The sequence below is a fragment of the Bos javanicus genome, chromosome X (assembly GCF_032452875.1).
Source record: "Bos javanicus breed banteng chromosome X, ARS-OSU_banteng_1.0, whole genome shotgun sequence".
NCBI classification, from domain to species: Eukaryota; Metazoa; Chordata; class Mammalia; order Artiodactyla; family Bovidae; genus Bos; species Bos javanicus.
Genome location: NC_083897.1, coordinates 78,728,131 through 78,746,233, shown reverse-complemented (window position 1 = coordinate 78,746,233; position 18,103 = coordinate 78,728,131). Strand labels below are relative to the sequence as shown.

The window sequence follows — 18,103 nt, the reverse complement described above, 5'->3', positions numbered from 1 at the left end:
ATAGTGGTGAAAGTGGACACGCTTGTCCTGTTCTTGATTTTAGATTGAATGCTTTCAGTTTTTCACCATTGAGAATAATATTTGCTGTGGGCTTATCATATATACCTTTACTTTACTACATTGAGGCAGTTTCCTTCTATGCCCATTTATTGAAGTGCTTTGACCACAAATGGGTGCTGAATTTTTTCAAAGGCTTTTTCTGCATCTATTGAGATGATCATATGGTTTTTATCTTTCAATTTGTTAATATGGTGTATTACATTGATCAATTTGCATATATTGAAGAATCCTTGCATCCCTCGAATAAACGCAACTTGATCATGGTGTATGAGCTTTTTAATGTGTTGTCAAATTCTGTTTGCTAGAATTTCATTGAGGATTCTTGCACCTATATTCAATGATGATACTGGCCTGTAATTTTCTTTTTTTTTTCGTTGTCTTTGCCTGTTTTTGTATCAGGGTGATTGTGGCCATGCGGAATGAGTTTGGCAGTGTTCTTTCCTCTGCAGTTTTTTGAAAGAGTTTCAGAAACATAGGCATTAGCTCTTATCTAAATGTTTGATAGAATTCCCCTGTGAAACCATCTGGCCCTGGGCTTTTGTATTTTGGGCGATTTTTTATCACAGTTTCAATTTCAGTGTTTGTAATTGGCTTGTTCATAATTTCTATTTCTTCCTGGTTCAGTCTTAGGAAGTTGAACTTTTCTAAAAATCTGTCCATTTCCTCTATGTTGTCCATTTTATTAGCATGTAGTTGCTCATAATATTCTCTTATGATCCTTTGTATTTTAGTGTTGTCTGTTGTAACCTCTCTTTTTTCATTTCTGATTTTGTTGATTTGATTTTTCTCTCTTTTTTCTTGATGAGTCTGGCTGGTGGTTTGTCAATTTAGTTGATCTTCTCAAAGAACTGGCTTTAAGTGTTATTAATCTTTGCTATATTGTGAAAATGACTAAACTACCAAATGCCATCTACAGACTCAATGCAATCCCTATTAAATTACAAATGGCATTTTTCACAGAACTAGAACAAAAAATTTCACAGTTCATATGGAAATACAAAAGATCCTGAATAGTCAAAGCAGTCTTGAGAAAGAAGAATGGAGCTCAAGTAATCTACCTTCCTGGATTCAGACTATACTACAAAGCTACAGTCATCAAGACAGTATGGTACTGGCACAAAAACAGAAATATATACCAGTGGAACAGGATAGAGAGCCCAGAGATAAACCCATGCATCTATGCTGCTAAGTTGCTTCAGTTGTGTCTGACTCTGTGTGACCCCATAGACAGCAGCCCACCAGGCTCCTCTATCCCTGACAAAGGAGGCAAGAATATACAATGAGGCAAAGACAACCTCTACAGTAAGTGGTGCTGGGGAAACTGGACAGCAATGTGTAAAAGAATGAAATTAGAACACTTTCTAATGCCATACACAAAGATAAACTCAAAATGGATTAAAGGCCTAAATATAAGACCAGAAACTATAAAACTTTTAGGGGAAAACATAGGCAGAACACCCGATGACATAAATCAAAGCAAGATCCTCTATGACCCATTACCTAGAGTAATGGAAATAAAAACAAAAATAAACAAGTGGGACCTAATTAAACTTAAAAGCTTTTGCACAGCAAAGGAAAGTAGAAACAAGGTGAAAAGACAACCCTCAGAATGGGAGAGAATGATAGCAAAGGAAACAACTGACAAAGAATTAATTTCCAAAATATACAAGCAGTTCATACAACTCAATACCAGAAAAACAAACAACCCAATCAAAAAGTGGGAAAAAAGACCTAAACAGACATTTTTCCAAAGACGACATACAGATGGCTAACAAACACATGAAAAGATGCTCAACACTGCTCATTATTACAGAAATGGAAATAAAAACTACAATGAGGTACCACTTCTTACCAGTCAGAATGGCCATCATCAAAAAGTCTACAAACAATAAATGCTGGAGAGGGTATGGAGAAAAGGGAACCCTCTTGCATTGCTGGTGGGAATGCAAATTGATACAGCCACAATGGAAGACGGTATGGAGATTCCTTAAAAAGCTAGCAATAAAACCACCATATGACCCAGCAATCCCACTGCTAGGAATATACCCTGAGGAAACCAAAGTTGAAAAAGACACATGTCCCCAATGTTCATTGCAGCACTACTTAAAATACCTAGAACATGGAGTCAACCTAGATGTTCATTGACAGATGAATATACAAAGAAGTTGAGGTACATATATACAATGGATTAGTCATAAAAAGGAATGCCTTTGAGTCAGTTCTAATAAGGTGGACGAACCTAGAGCCTATTATCCAGAGTGAAGTAAGTGAGAAAGAGAAATATAAATATTGTACCCTAATGCATATACATGGAATCTAGAAAGATGGTACTGAGGAATTTATTTGCAGGGCAGCAATGAAGAAACAGATAAAAAGAACAGACTTATATACATGGGGGAGGAAATGAGGGAGAGGGTGAGATATATGGAGAGAGTAACATGGAAACTTACAATATGACATGTAAAACAGAAAGCCAATGGGAATTTACTGTATGACTCAGGGAACTCAAACAGGGGCTCTGTAACAATCTAGAAGGGTAGGATGGGGAGGGAGATGGGAGAGAGGTTCGGGAGGGAGGGGACATGGGTGCACCTGCCTGATTCCTGCTGATATTTGAAAGAAAACAACAAAATTCTGTAAAGCAATTATCCTTCAATTAAAAAATAAAATTTTTTAAAAAAGAATTTATTATGAATGAAAATGTAAACAACATATAAAAAGATATATAACTCAATTCTAGTGAACATAGGATTTGAATATACATTTCTCCAAAGAAATACAAATGGCCAATCAGCATACAAAAAGTTGCTCAACAGAGATATACTAGGCAAAACCACATGAGATACAAGATACAGATGTTCCTTGAACAACATGGGTCTGAACTACATGAGTTCATTTATAGATGGATTTTTTTCAGTACTAAATACTGTAGTACTAGATAATCCATGCACATGAGGAACCTCAGGAAGAATAGCATATATGGAGGGCTCACTATAAGTTACATGTAGATTTTGCACTGTGAGGAGGAACAGTGCTCCCAACCCCTGTGCTGTTCGAGAGTGAACTATACTTAACATCCACCAGGATGGCCATTTATAAAAGAAAAGTGAGAATGGAGATAAACTGACATCCTCATAAATTTCTTGGTGAAAATGTAAAATGATGCAGTTACTTTAGTAGCCTGTCAATTACTCAAAAGAGTATATGGAGAGTTGCCATATTACAAAGCAATTGTAACACAAAGTAAATAACTGAGGAAAATGTCCACACAAAACCCAAAATATCGTTCAACTGATGAATGGATAAAACAAGGTTAATCCATAAAGTGGAATATTATTCAGCTAAAAACTGGAATGAAGTACTAACATATACTATGTGTGTGTATGTGTGTTCTATCACTCAGTTGTGTCTTACTCTCTGAGATCCCTTGGACTATGGCCTGCCAGGCTCCTCTGTCCATGGAATTTTCCAGGCAAAAATACTGATGTAGGTTGCCATTTCCTCCTTCAAGGGATCTTCCCAACCTAGGGATCGAACCAGCGTCTCCTGCATTGGCAGGGGAATTCTTTACCACTGACCCACCTGGGAAGCCCAATCTTAATGAGAGGCACTTGGAAAAACGTCACCTATGATGGAGAAGTTGGGTGATATGGACACAAGCATATGTCCTCCTTGAAGAGTAAATGGACAAAAATCCACTCAACTCAATTGAGACAGTGGTGTGCTGTTGTGTGACCCCAGAGATATCCCCACTGCATTTTATATTCTGCTTCATTACAGCAATTTTCTTATTAGGCAGCGGTTGTTTTGCATGTCTGTCCCCCACCCCCATCCCCTAAGTGTGTGCTGCAGGCGGGCAGGGTCTGTGTCATCCTGTGCCCTGGAATCTGACACTACATGAGTTCAGTTCAGTCGCTCACTTGTGTCAGACTCTTTGTGACCCCGTGGACTGTAGCACACCAGGTCTCCCTATCCATCACCAACTCCCAGAGTTACACAAACTCATGTCCATTGAGTCAGTGCTGCCATCCAACCATCTCATCCTCTGTCGTCCCCTTCTCCTCACCTTCAATCTTTCCCAGCATCAGGGTCTTTTCAAATTAGTCAGTTCTTCACATCAGGTGGCCAAAGTATTAGTTTCAGCTTCAGCATCAATCCTTCCAATGAATATTCAGGACTGATTTCCTTTAGGATGGACTCGTTCTATCTCCTTGCTGTCTAAGGGACTCTCAAGAGTCTTCTCCAAAACCACAGTTCAAAAGCATCAATGCTTTGGCGCTCAGCTTTCTTTATAGACCAGCTCTCACTTCCTTACATGACTATTGGAAAAACCAAAGGCTTGGCTAGACGGACCTTTGTTGGCAAAGTAATGTCTGCTTTTTTAATATGGTGTCTAGGTTGGTCATAACTTTTCTTCCAAGGAGAAAGTATCTTTTAATTTCATGGCTGCAGTCACCATCTGCAGTGACAGAGGCCCCCAAAATAAAGTCTGTCACTGTTTCCATTACTTCCCCATCTATTTGCCATGAACTGATGGGACCAGATGCCAGGATCTTAGTTTTCTAAATGTTGAGTTTTAAGCCAACTTTCTCACTCTCCTCTTTCACTTTCATCAAGAGAATCTTTAGTTCTTCTTTGCTTTTCTGCCATAAGGGTGGTATCATCTGCATATCTGAAGTAATTGATATTTTTTCTGGCTATCTTGATTCCAACTTGTGCTTCATCCAGTCCAGCATTTCTCATGATGAACCAGCATATAAGTTAAATAAGCAGAGTGACATTATACAGACTTGACAAACTTCTTTCCCAATTCGGAACCAGTCTGTTGTTCCATGTCCAATTCTAACTGTTGCTTCTTGATCTGCATACATATTTCTCAGGAGGTGGGTTAGGTGGTCTGGTATTCCCATCTCTTGAAGATCTTGTTGTGATCCACACAGTCAAAGGCTTTGACGTAGTGAATAAAGCAGAAAGAGATGCTTTTCTGGAACTCTCTTGTTTTTTCGATGATCCAACAGATGTTGGCAGTTTGATCTGTGATTCCTCTGCCTTTTCTAAAACCAGCTTGAACATCTGGAAGTTAACAGTTTACATACTATTGTAGCCTGGCTTGGAGAATTTTGAGCATTACTTTGCTAGAGTGTGAGACTAATGCAATTGTGCAATAGTTTGAGCAATCTTTGGCATTATGTTTCTTTGGGACTGGAATGAAAACTGACCTTTTCCAGTTCTGTGGCCACTGCCAAATTTTCCAAATTCGCTGGCATACTGAGTGCAGCACGTTCACAGCATCATCTTTTAGAATTTGAAATAGCTCAACTAGAATTCCATCACCTCCACTAGCTTTGTTTGTAGCGATGCTTCCTAAGGCCCACTTGACTTCATATTCCAGGATGTGTGGCTCTAGGTGAGTGATCACATCATCATGATTGTCTGGGTGATGAAGATCTTTTTTCTATAGATCTTCAGTGTATTTTTGCCACCTCTTCTTAATATCTTCTGCTTCGGTTAGGTCCATACCATTTCTGTCCTTTATTGTGCCCATCTCTGCATGAAATGTTCCCCTGGTATCTCCAATTTTCTTGAAAAGCTCTCTGTCTTTCCCATTCTATTGTTTTCCTCTATTTCTTTGCATTGATCACTGAGGAAGGCTTTCTTATCTCTCCTTGTTATCCTTTGGAACTCTGCATTCAAATAGGTATATTTTCCTTTTCTCTTTTACCTTTTGCTTCTCTTCTTTTCATAGCTATTTGTAAGGCCTCCTCAGACAATGATTTTGCCTTTTTTGCATTTCTTTTTTGGGGGATGGTCTTGATCACTGCCTCACGTACAGTGTCATGAATCTCCGTCCATAGTTCTTCAGGGACTCTGTCTATCAGATCTAATCCCTTGAATCTATTTGTCATTTCCACTGTATAATTCTAAAGGATTTGATTTAGGTTATACCTGAATGGTCTAGTGGTTTTCCCTACTTTCTTCAATTTCAGTCTGAATTTGGCAATAAGGAGTTGATGATCTAAGCCATAGTCAGCTCCCGGTCTTGTTTTTGCTGACTGGATAGAGCTTCTCCATCTTTGGCTAAAAAGAATATAATCAATCTGATTTCAATACTGACCATCTGGTAATGTCTGCAGAGTCTGAAGACTCTGGAGCATGTTCTCTTGTGTTGTTGGAATAGGGTGTTTGCTATGACCAGTGTGTTCTCTTGGCAAAACTCTATTAGACTTTGCCCTGCTTCATTCTGTACTCCAAGGCCAAATTTGCCTGTTAGTCCAGGTATCTCTTGACTTCCTACTTTTGCATTCTAGTCCCCTAAAATGAAAAGGACATCTTTTTTGGGTGTTAGTTCTGGAAGGTCTTGGAGGCCTTCATAGAACCATTCAACTTCTTCAGCATTACCTGTCAGGACACAGACTTGGATTACTGTGATACTGAATGATTTGCCTTGGAAATGAACAGAGATCATTCTGTCATTTTTGAGATTGCATCCAAGAACTGCATTTCGGACTCTTGTTGACTATGATGGCTACTCCATTTCTTCTAAGGGATTCTTGCCCACAGTAATAGATATAATAATCATATGAGTTAAATTCACCCATTCCAGTCCATTTTAGTTTGCTGATTCCTAAAATGGCGACGTTCACTGTTGCCATCTCCTGTTTGACAACTTCCAATTTGCCTTGTTTCATGGCATGGACCACAGTCAACTCCATGAAACTATGAGCCATGCTGTGTAGGGCCACCTAGACGGACGGGTCATGGTGGAGAGTTCTGACAAAACATGGTCCACTGGAGAAGGCAATGTCAAACCACTTCAGTATCCTTGCCTTGAGAAACCCATGAACAGTATGATAAGGCAAAAAGATAGGACACTGAAATATGAACTCCCCAGGTTGGTAGGTGCCCAATATGCTGACACCACATAGCAGCATCTAAATCACCAAAACATGCTAAGTAAAAGAAGCCAAACACAAATGTTACATATTGTATGATTCCACTCATATGAATGACAAGAAGAGACAAATTCATAGAAACAAAAAGTTAGATCAGTGGTTTCCAGGGTTAGCAAACAGGGAAAATGAGGAATGACTGCTAACGGGTCTGGGGCTTCTTTCTGGGGGGAATGAAAATGTCTTACAGTAAGACAATAATGATGGTTGCAGAACTCTATGAATATACAAAAAACTACTGAAACTTTAAAAGGGTAACTTTTATAGTATATTAATTATGTCACAATATAGTTGTCTTGTTTCGTTTTTAAAGAAGTTAACTGCCTTACTCAGAGTCGCACTGATTAGCAGGGTTGCTAACATCAGTGTTCTTACTATAAAACATTTAATCTTGTTATTACAAAACTGAAATGACCCTTGTTAGCTATAAATCCAGACTGACACCAAATAATGGTTACCAGTATTTTGGCCATGCTGCTGCTGCTGCTGCTGCTAAGTTGCTTCAGTCGTGTCCGACTCTGTGCGACCCCACAGACAGCAGCCCACCAGGCTCCCCCGTCCTTGGGATTCTCCAGGCAAGAACACTGGAGTGGGTTGCCATTTCCTTCTCCAATCCATGAAAGTGAAAAGTGAAAGTGAAGTCGCTCAGTCGTGTCTGACTTCTAGCAACCACATGGACTTGCAGCCCACCAGGTTCCTCCGTCCATGGGATTTTCCAGGCAAGAGTACTGGAGTGGGGTGCCATTGCCTTCACCTATTTTGGCCATAAGTTAAGGTAAATTAAGTGTGCCAGCATCAAACTTCCCAATATGTGTTACACATAGCACAAAGCATGTTGGCAAAGATTTGAGATAAAATACCACATGGAGATTAGTCTTACCGTTGAAATATTTTCATCCACTAGCACACGTAAGCCTTTCAATGACACCATGAAGTCAGATGATCCCATAATACAGCTGGGCCAAATGATGGATCTAGCAGAGAAGTAGCAGAGGCAACACTGTAAAAAACCATCACCAAAGAACTTCAAAACCAGAAAAGTACCACATTTGACCACAGGTGGTGAAAAATCTTAGCAGGACCACATCTATAATACAGAGGGGTTGCTGAGCCAACAACTAGCCACTTATTTTTAGTAACAGGAAAACATGACAATTCTGTACCAATGCAAGGCAGTAAAAAAATTTTTTTTTTCCTTAATGGTAGAAAAAGTCTGTGCTGTGCTTAGTCCCTCAGTCATGTCCAACTCTCTTTGCGACCCCAAGGATTGTAACCTTCCATGCTCCTCTGTCCATGGGGATTCTCCAGACAAGAATACTGAGTGGGTAGCATTCCATTCTCCAGGGAATCATTCCAACCCAGAGATCAAACCCAGGTCTCCCACACTGGAGGAGGATTCTTTACCATCTGAGCCACCATGGAAGCCCAAGAATACTGGAGTGGGTAGCCTATCCCTTCTCCAGGGGAACTTCCTGACCCAGGAGTTAAACTGGGGTCTCTTGAATCACAGGCAGATTCTTTACCAGCTAAGCTACCCGGGAAGCCCCCAGAAAAAGTCTAAGACCTACCAAATATATTTGAATCACCTTGGTGACTATGGTTTAGATTAATGCTGTTCAACAAATAACAACAGCAAGACAGAAATAATGACCATTCACCAATATAAAACTCAGGGATACATTTTTTTTATCATGATTAAACTAATATTGGCAGTATAACAAATCATAGGACTGTAGTTTCATAATATAGCAAGTAACAGGACCTCCAGAACCAATCAGTCCATGGTTGACAGATCCTAATACCAAATTATTTTGCTAGTTAACAAAGTTCCACGCAGTAAACTGGAGGAGCAAATGAAGGCTAAATGGTTAATACTATTAGAATATGCCCAGTCTAAATAGCAACACTGAACTAAAAGTAAACCATGAAAAGTTCTGCATGTAAAGCAGTATAATATACTGAGCAACTCAGGTGACAACACTAAAGCATACCACCTAAACAAGTTTTGCCATTAAAAAAAAAAAAAAATTCTGGGGGCCGGTCCTAAGATGGCAGAGAAATAGGACAGGAAGACCACTTTCTCCTCCACAAATTCATCAAAAGATCATTTGAATGCTGAGCAACTTCCACAAAACAACTTCTGAACGCTGGCGGAGGACACCAGGCACCCAGAAAGGCAGCCCATTCTCTTTGAAAGTAGGCAGGACAAAATATAAAGGACAAAAAGAGAGACAAAAGAGTTAGGGATGGAGAGCCATCCCAGGGAGGGAGTCATGAAAGAGGAGAAGTTTCCATATACCACTCTCTCACCAGCAGGTCTGTGGGGAGTTATGGAATCTCAGAGGGCAACATAACTGGGAGGCGGGGGAAAAAAGTCCACAGAATACATGCCTTAACTACAACTCCCAGTGGAGATAGCCCAGACGCTCGCATCTGCCACAGCGAGCGGGGGGAGGTGGGGGGGGGGGCGGCACAGGTTGTATGCTTAGGGTAAGGACCAGGCCTGGATGTCCTGAGGACAATCTGAAGGAGCCAACATGAGATAGCAACCCAAACTGTGGGATAACCAGAGACAGAGAGAGAGAGAAAAAGAAAAAGAGAGAAAAAGAGAGAGAGAGAGGAAAAAAAAAAAGAGAGAAATTTCCCACAATTAGCTCTAACCTAAGTCATAGCCTGGCCAGCTCACAGAACAAAGGATTGAGTGAATACCAGAGGAAAGCTAGCTGGCTGTGGACTGGCCCACTGCCCTGCAGGAGGGAGAAAGGCAGGTAGACGACAGCCAGAGCTGGAAGGCGAGAGGCAATCTTGGCCCCAAAGACGGCATCCTCCGAACTGTGAGCAGGCTCCCGTTTGCTAACCAAGTCTTCCTAGGATCTTGGACGGTTGACATATGCCAGGAGAGTCACAGCCTGAGATCAGCTGGGACCAGAAAGGTGATAAGAAGCACTGCACACCTGGGATAGTGCACTCGCCAAGCACCTGGTGGCCTGAGCTCCTCAGACCTGGGAAGTGCACGCAATCCAGGGCCCGATTGCATAGTTCCCCTTCAGAGAAACCTGGAGCCTGGGCAGTGTAGACTGGGAAAGCACAGGCGCCATGCTGCTGCTGCTGCTACTGCTGCTACGTCACTTCAGTCGTGTCCGACTCTATGCGACCCCATAGACGGCAGCCCACCAGGCTCCACTGTCCCTGGGATTCTCCAGGCAAGAACACTGGAGTGGGCTGCCATTTCCTTCTCCAATGCATGAAAGTGAAAAGTGAAAGTGAAGTCGCTTAGTCGTATCCGACTCTTTGCGACCCCATGGACTGCAGCCTACCACACTTCTCTGTCCATGGGATTTTACAGGCAAGAGTACTGGAGTGGGGTGCCATTGCCTTCTCCAATGGCGCCATGAGCTGGGGCAAACCCAGTGTGGTCCATATACTGTGAGCACTCCCCACACACGCCAGTGATATTTGTTTGCAGTGTTCCTCCCTCCCCACAGCACGACTGAATAAGAGAGCCTAAGTAAGTGACCACCTTCACCCCCTTGCGTCAGGGCAGAAATTAGACACTGAAGAGACTTGGAAATTTTTAAAGTTTTTTATTTTTAAGTTTTTTATTACTCCTTTAATTTTCATTTTTATAACCTAATATTATCTTGCAAAAAAACACCCTATTTTTAAACCAAATTTCACATATACATTTTATAATTTTTGTTATTGATTTGGTTTTATATTTTTAATATTGTATTTTTGAGAGTCTAACCTGTACTCTAGATTCTTAATCTTTGCTTTTTGGTATTTGTTATCATTTTGTATCTTTAAGAATCTAATCTTCAGTACCCATTTTTATTTAGGGGTGTGATTACTAGCTTGACTGCTCTCTCCCCTTTTGACTCTCACTATTCTCCCCCAGGTTACCTCCATCTCCTCCCTCTGCCTTCTCTTCTCTACTTAACTCTGTGAATCTCTCTGGGTATTCTGGGCTGTGGAGAACACTTAGGGAACTGATTTCTGGCTAGACTGGTCTTTCCCCTTTTGATTGCCCCTCTTCTCCTCCTGGTCACCTCTATCTCCCTCCTCCATCTTCTCTTCTTCAGGTAACTGTGTGAACCTCTCTGGGTGTCCCTCACTGTGGAGAATCTTTTGAATGTTAACCTAGATGTTTTATCATTAGTGCTGTATAGATGGAGAAGTCTTGAGGCTACTGTAAGAATAAGACCGAAAGCCAGAGGCAGGAGGCTTAAATGCAAAACTTGAGAACACCAGAAAACGCCCAAATCCAGGGAACGTTAATTGACAAGAGTGGGTTCTTCACCAGCTGAACCACCAGGGAAGCCCAGAAGCCTACATACCTACCCTGAAACCAAGCTCCACCCAAGACCCAACAGGTTCCAGAGCAAGACATACCATGCTAATTCTCCAGGAACAAAGGAACATAGCCCTGAGTATTAAAACACAGGCTGCCTAAAGTCAAACCAAACCCATAGACACCTCAAAACTCACTACTGGACACTTCGTTACATTCCAGAGAGAAGAGATCCAGCTCCACCCACCAGAATACCGGTGCAAGCTTCCCTAACCAGGAAACCTTGACAAGCCATTCGTCCAACCCCAGCCACAGGCAGGAACCTCCACAATAAAGAGGAACCACAAAGTTTCAGCATACAGAAAGGCCACCCCAAACACAGCAATCTAAACAAGATGAAAAGGCAGAGAAATATTCAGCAGGTAAATGAACATGATAAAAACCCACCAAACCAAACAAAAGAGGAGGAGACAGGGAGTCTACCCGAAAAAGAATTCAGAATAATGATAGTAAAGATGATCCAAAATCTTGAAAACAAAATGGAGTTACAGATAAATAGACTAGAGACAAGGATTGAAAAGATGCAAGAAATGTTTAACAAGGACCTAGACGAAATAAAAAAGGGTCAGTCAATAATGCATAATGCAATAACTCAGATCAAAAGCACTCTGGAGAGAACCAACATTAGAATAACTGAGGCAGAAGATAGGATAAATGAGGTGGAAGATAGAATGGTGGAAATGAATGAAGCAGAGAGGAAAAAGAAAAAAGAATTAAAAGAAATGAGGACAACCTCAGAGATATCTGGGACAATGTCAAACGCCCCCAACATTCGAATCATAGGAGTTCCAGAAGAAGAAGACAAAAAGAAAGACCATGAGAAAATACTTGAGGAGATAACAGTTGAAAACTTACCTAAAATGAGGAAGGAAATAGCCACCCAAGTCCAAGAAACCCAGAGGGTCCCAAACAGGATAAACCCACGGTGAAACACCCCAACACACATATTAATCAAATTAACAAAGATCAAACACAAAGAGCAACTATTAAGAACAGCAAGGGAAAAGAAACAAAGAACACACAAAGGGATTCCCATAAGGGTAACAGCTGATCTTTCAATGGAAACTCTTCAGGCCAGAAGGAAATGGAAGGACCTACTTGAAGTGATGAAAGAGAAAAAGCTAAACCCAGATTACTGTACCCAACAAGGATCTCATTCAAATATGAGGGAGAAATCAAAAGATTTAGACAAGCAAAAGCTGAGAGAATTCAACACCACTAAACCAGCTCTTCAACAAATGCTAAAGGATCTTCTTTAGACAGGAAACACAGAAAACGTGTATAAACTCGAACCCAACACAAAAAATGGCAACGGGATCATAGTTATCAATAATTACCCTAAATGTAAATGGGTTGAATGCTCCCCAGAAGACAAAGACTGGCTGAATGGATACAAAAACAAGACCCCTATATATGCTGTCTACAAGAGACCCACTTCAAACCAAGGGACACATACAGACTGAAAGTGAAGGCCTGGAAAAAGATATTTCATGCAAATGGAGACCAAAAGGAAGCAGGAGTAGCAATACTCATATCAGATAAAATAGACTTCGAAATAAAGGCTGTGAAAAGAGACAAAGAAGGGCACTACAAAATGATCAAAGAATCAATCCAAGAAGAAGATATAACAATTATAAAGATATATGCACCCAACATAAGAACACCTCAACATGTAAGGCAAATGCAAACAAGTATGAAAGGGGAAATTAACAGTAACACAATAATAGTGGGAGACTTTAATACCTCACTCACACCTGTGGATAGATCAACTAAACAGAAAATTAGCAAGGAAACACAAACTTTAAATGATACAATGGACCAGTTAGACCTAATTGATATGTATAGGACTATCCAAACCAACGAATTTCACCTTTTTTCTCAAGTGCACACGGAACATTCTCCAGTACAGATCACATCCTGGGCCATAAGTCTAGCCTTGGTAAATTCAAAATAATTGAAAGCATTTCAAGCATCTTTTGTCATCACAATGCAGTAAGATTAGATGTCAACTACAGGAAAAAAACTATTAACAATACAAACATATGGAGGCTAAACAACATGCTTCTGAATAACCAACAAATCACAGAAGAAATCAAAAAAGAAATCAAAATATGCATAGAAATGAATGAAAGTGAAAACACGACAACCCAAAACCTATGGGATTCAGTAAAAGCAGTGCTAAGGGGAAGGTTGATAGCAATACAAGCCTACCTCAAGAAACAAGAGAAAAATCAAATAAATAATCTAACTTTACATCTCAAGCAAGAAAAAAGAAGAAATGAAGAAGAAAAAGAAGAAATGTAGAACCCCAGGGTTAGTAGAAGGAAAGAAATCATAAAAACTGGGCATAAAAAATGAAAAAGAAACAAAGGAGACTATAGCAAAAATCAACAAAACTAAATGCTGGTTCTTTGAGAAGATAAATAAAAGAGACAAACCATTAGCCAGACTCATCAAGAAAAAAAGGGAGAAGAATCAAATCAACAAAAAGAGAAATGCAAATGGAGAAATCACAACAGACAACATAGAAATACAAAGGATCATAAGAGACAACTATCAGCAATTATACGCCAAGAAAATGGACAACTTGGAAGAAATGGATGAATTCTTACAAAAGTATAACCTTCTAAAACTGAACCAGGAAGAAATAGAAAATCTTAACAGACCCATGACAAGCACAGAAATCAAACTGTAATAAAAAATCTTCCAAAAAACAAAAGCCCAGGACCAGATAGCTTCACAGCTGAATTATACTAAAAATTTAGAGAAGAGCTAACACCTATCCACCTGACCTGCCTCTTGAGAAATTTGTATGCAGGTCAGGAAGCAACAGTTAGAACTGGACATGGAACAAAAGACTGATTACAAATAGGAAAAGGAGTACATCAAGGCTGTATATTGTCACCCTGCTTATTTAACTTATATGCAGAGTACATCATGAGAAATGCTGGACTGGAAGAAGCACAAGCTGGAATCAAGATTGCTGGGAAAAATATCAATAACCTCAGATATGCAGATGACACCACCCTTATGGCAGAAAGTGAAGAGGAACTCAAAAGCCTCTTGATGAAGGTGAAAGAGGAGAGTGAAAAAGTTGGCTTAAAACTCAACATTCAGAAAACAAATATCATGGCATCTGGTCCCATCACTTCATGGGAAATAGATGGGGAAACAGTGGAAACAGTGTCAGACTTTATTTTTGGGGGCTCCAAAATCACTGCAGATGGTGACTGCAGCGATGCAATTAAAAGACGCTTACTCCTTGGAAGAAAAGTTATGACCAACCTAGATAGCATATTCAAAAGCAGAGACATTACTTTGCCAACAAAGGTCTGTATAGTCAAGGCTAAGGTTTTTACAGTGGTCATGGATGTGAGAGTTGGACTATGAAGAAAGCTGAGCGCCAAAAAATTGATGCTTTTCAACTGTGGTGTTGGAGAAGACTCTTGAGAGTCCCTTGGACTGCAAGGAGATCGAACCAGTCCATTCTGAAGGAGATCAGCCCTGGGAGTTCTTTGGAAGGACTGATGCTAAAGCTGAAACTCCAGTACTTTGGCCACCTCATGCGAAGAGTGGACTCAGTGGAAAAGACTCTGATGCTGGGAGGGATTGGGGGCAGGAGGAGAAGGGGACGACAGAGGATGAGATGGTTGGATGGCATCACTGACTCGATGGACCTGAGTCTGAGTGAACTGTGGGACTTGGGTGATGGACAGGGAGGCCTGGCGTGCTGCGATTCATGGGGTCGCAAAGAGCCGGACACGACTGAGCGACTGAACTGAACACCTATCCTACTCAAACTCTTCCAGAAAATTGCAGAAGACGGTAAACTGCCAAACTCATTCTATATGGCCACTATCACCCTAATACCAAAACCTGACAAAGATGCCACCAAAAAAGAAAACTAAAGGCCAATATCACTGATGATCATACATACAAAAATCCTTAACAAAATTTTAGCAAACAGAATCCAACAATGTATTAAAAAGATTATACATCATGACCAAGTGGGCTTTATCCCAGGCATGCAAGGATTCTTCAATATTTGCAAATCAATCAATGTGATACATCACATCAACAAATTGAAAGATAAAAACCCTATGATTATCTCAATAGATGCAGAGAAAGCCTTTGACCAAATTCAACATCCATTTATGATAAAAACCCTCCAGAAAGCACAACAGAAGGAACATACCTCAAGATAACAAAAGCCATATATGATAAACCCACAGCAAACATTATCCTCAATGGGGAAAAATTGAAAGCATTTCCCCTAAAGTCAGGAACAAGACAAGGATTCCCACTCTCCCTACTGCTATTCAACATAGTTTTGGAAATTTTGGCCACAGCAATCAGAGCAGAAAAAGAAATAAAAGAATCCACATTGGAAAAGAAGTAAATCTATCACTGTCTGCATATGACATGATCCTCTACATAGAAAACCCTAAAGCCTCTACCAGAAAATAACTAGAGCTAAATCAATGAATACAGTAAAGTTGCAGAATATAAAATCAACACACAGAAATCCCTTGAATTCCTATACTAACAATGACAAAATAGAAAGAGAAATTAAGGAAACAATTCCATTCACCATTGCAACAAAAAGAATAAAATACTTAGGACTATATCAACCTAAAGAAACAAAAGGCCTATATATATAAAACTATAAAACACTGATAAAAGAAATCAAAGATGACACAAATAGATGAAAAAATATACCATGTTCATGGATCGGAAGAATCCATATAGTGAAAATGAGTATACTACCCAAAGCAATCTATAGATTCAATGCAATCCCTATCAAGCTACCAATGGTATCTTTCACAGAACTAGAACAAATAATTTCACAGTTTGTATGGAAATACAAAATAACCTCGAATTGCCAAAGTAATCTTGAGAAAGAAGAATGGAACTGGAGGAATCAACCTGCCTGGCTTCAGTCTATACTACAAGGCTACAGTCATTAAGACAGTATGGTACTGGCACAAAAAGAGAAATATAGATCAATGGAACAAAACGGAAAGCCCAGAGATAAATCCATGCACCTATGGACACCTTATCTTTGACAAAAGAAGCAAGAATATACAATGGAGAAAAGACAACCTCTTTAACAAGTGGTGCTGGGAAAATTGGTCAACCAGTGGTAAAAGAATGAAACTAGAACACTTTCTAACACCATACACAAAAACAAACTCAAAATGGATTAAAGATCCAAATGTAAGAGCAGAAACTATAAAACTCCTAGAGGAAAACATAGGCAAAAGACTCTCTGACATAAATCGCAGCAGGATCCTCTATGACCTACCTCCCAGAGTAATGGAAATAAAAGCAAAAATAAACATACGGTACCTAATTAAAATTAAAAGTTTTTGCACAATGAAGGAAACTATAAACAAGGTGAAAAGACAGCCTTCAGAATGGGGGAAAATAATAGCAAATGAAGCAACGGACAAGGATATTTATCTCAAAATATACAAGCAGCTCCTGTAACTAATTCCAGAGAAATAAAGGACCCAATCAAAAAATGGGCCAAAGACCTAAACAGACATTTCTCCAAAGACAACATACAGATGGCTAAGAAACACATGAAAAGATGCTCAACATCACTCATTATCAGAGAAATGCAAATTAAAACCACAATGAGGTACCGTCTTACGCCAGTCAGAATGGCTGCTATCCAAAAGTCTACAAGCAATAAATGCTGGAGAGGGTGCGGAAAAAAAGGAACCCTCTTACACTGTTGGTGGGAATGCAAACTAGTACAGCCACTATGGAGAACAATGTGGAGATTCCTTAAAAAACTGGAAATAGAACTCCCATATGACCCAGCAATCCCAATGCTTGGGATATACACCGACGAAACCAGAATTGAAAGAGATACGTGTACCCCAATGTTCATCGCAGCACTGTTTACAAGAGCTAGCACACGGAAGCAACCAAGAAGTCCATCGGCAGATGACTGGATAAAAAGGCTGTGGTACTTATATACAATGGAATATTACTCAGGTATTAAAAAGAATGCATTTGAATCAGTTCTAATGAGGTGGATGAAACTGGAGCCTATTATATAGAGTGAAGTATGTCAGAAAGAAAAACACCAATACAGTATATTAACGCATATATATGGAGTTTAGAAAGATGGTAACGATGACCCTATATGTGAGACAGCAAGAGACACAGATGTAAAGAACAGTCTTTTGGACTCTATGGGAGAAGGCAAGGGTGGGATGATTTGAGAGAACAGCATTGAAGCATGCATATTACCATATGTGAAATAGATCACCAGTCTAGGCTCAATGAATGAGACAGGGCGCTCAGGGCTGGTGCACTGGGATGACTCTAAGGGATGGGATGGGGAGGCAGGTAGGAGGGGGGTTTGGGATGGGGGACACATGTAAACCCATGGCTGATTCATGTGGGTGTATAGCAAAAACCACTACAATATTGTAAAGTAATTAGCCTTCAATTAAAATAAATAAATAAATAATTTTTTAAATTAAAAAAAATTCTGAAAACAAATGATACACAGCTGAAAGTAGTTTAGCAAACAATAGTCATTGCTAGATAATACCAGCTAAATTAAAACATTCATCACTACATTATATATATGGATTCTGGATAATTTTTTAAAGTAATAATTTGGAAAACAGGGCATAACTAAATGTTAAATATAACATTAACACATATTATCCTTTTTGGAACCCATATCAGATTGTCTCAGGGCATATGCTTACTAGGGCAA

General features: G+C 39.9%; 1 long non-coding RNA gene across 22 annotated transcripts in view; it reads right to left on the bottom strand.

The window, feature by feature from the left end:
* The window catches only part of LOC133243153 (uncharacterized), an 83,273-nt gene that overhangs the window by 8,978 nt on the left and 56,192 nt on the right, over window positions 1-18,103 (bottom strand). For 19 of the 22 annotated variants that reach the window (XR_009734988.1, XR_009734986.1, XR_009734990.1 and 16 more), the window contains one exon: window positions 7,891-7,984. The exons of 1 other annotated variant lie outside the window; for it this stretch is intronic. This is a non-coding gene — a long non-coding RNA (uncharacterized LOC133243153). Of the gene's footprint in view, window positions 1-7,890; window positions 8,011-18,103 lie in introns of all 22 variants that reach the window. 2 more of the 22 variants (XR_009734992.1, XR_009734994.1) reach the window with 1 other exon arrangement.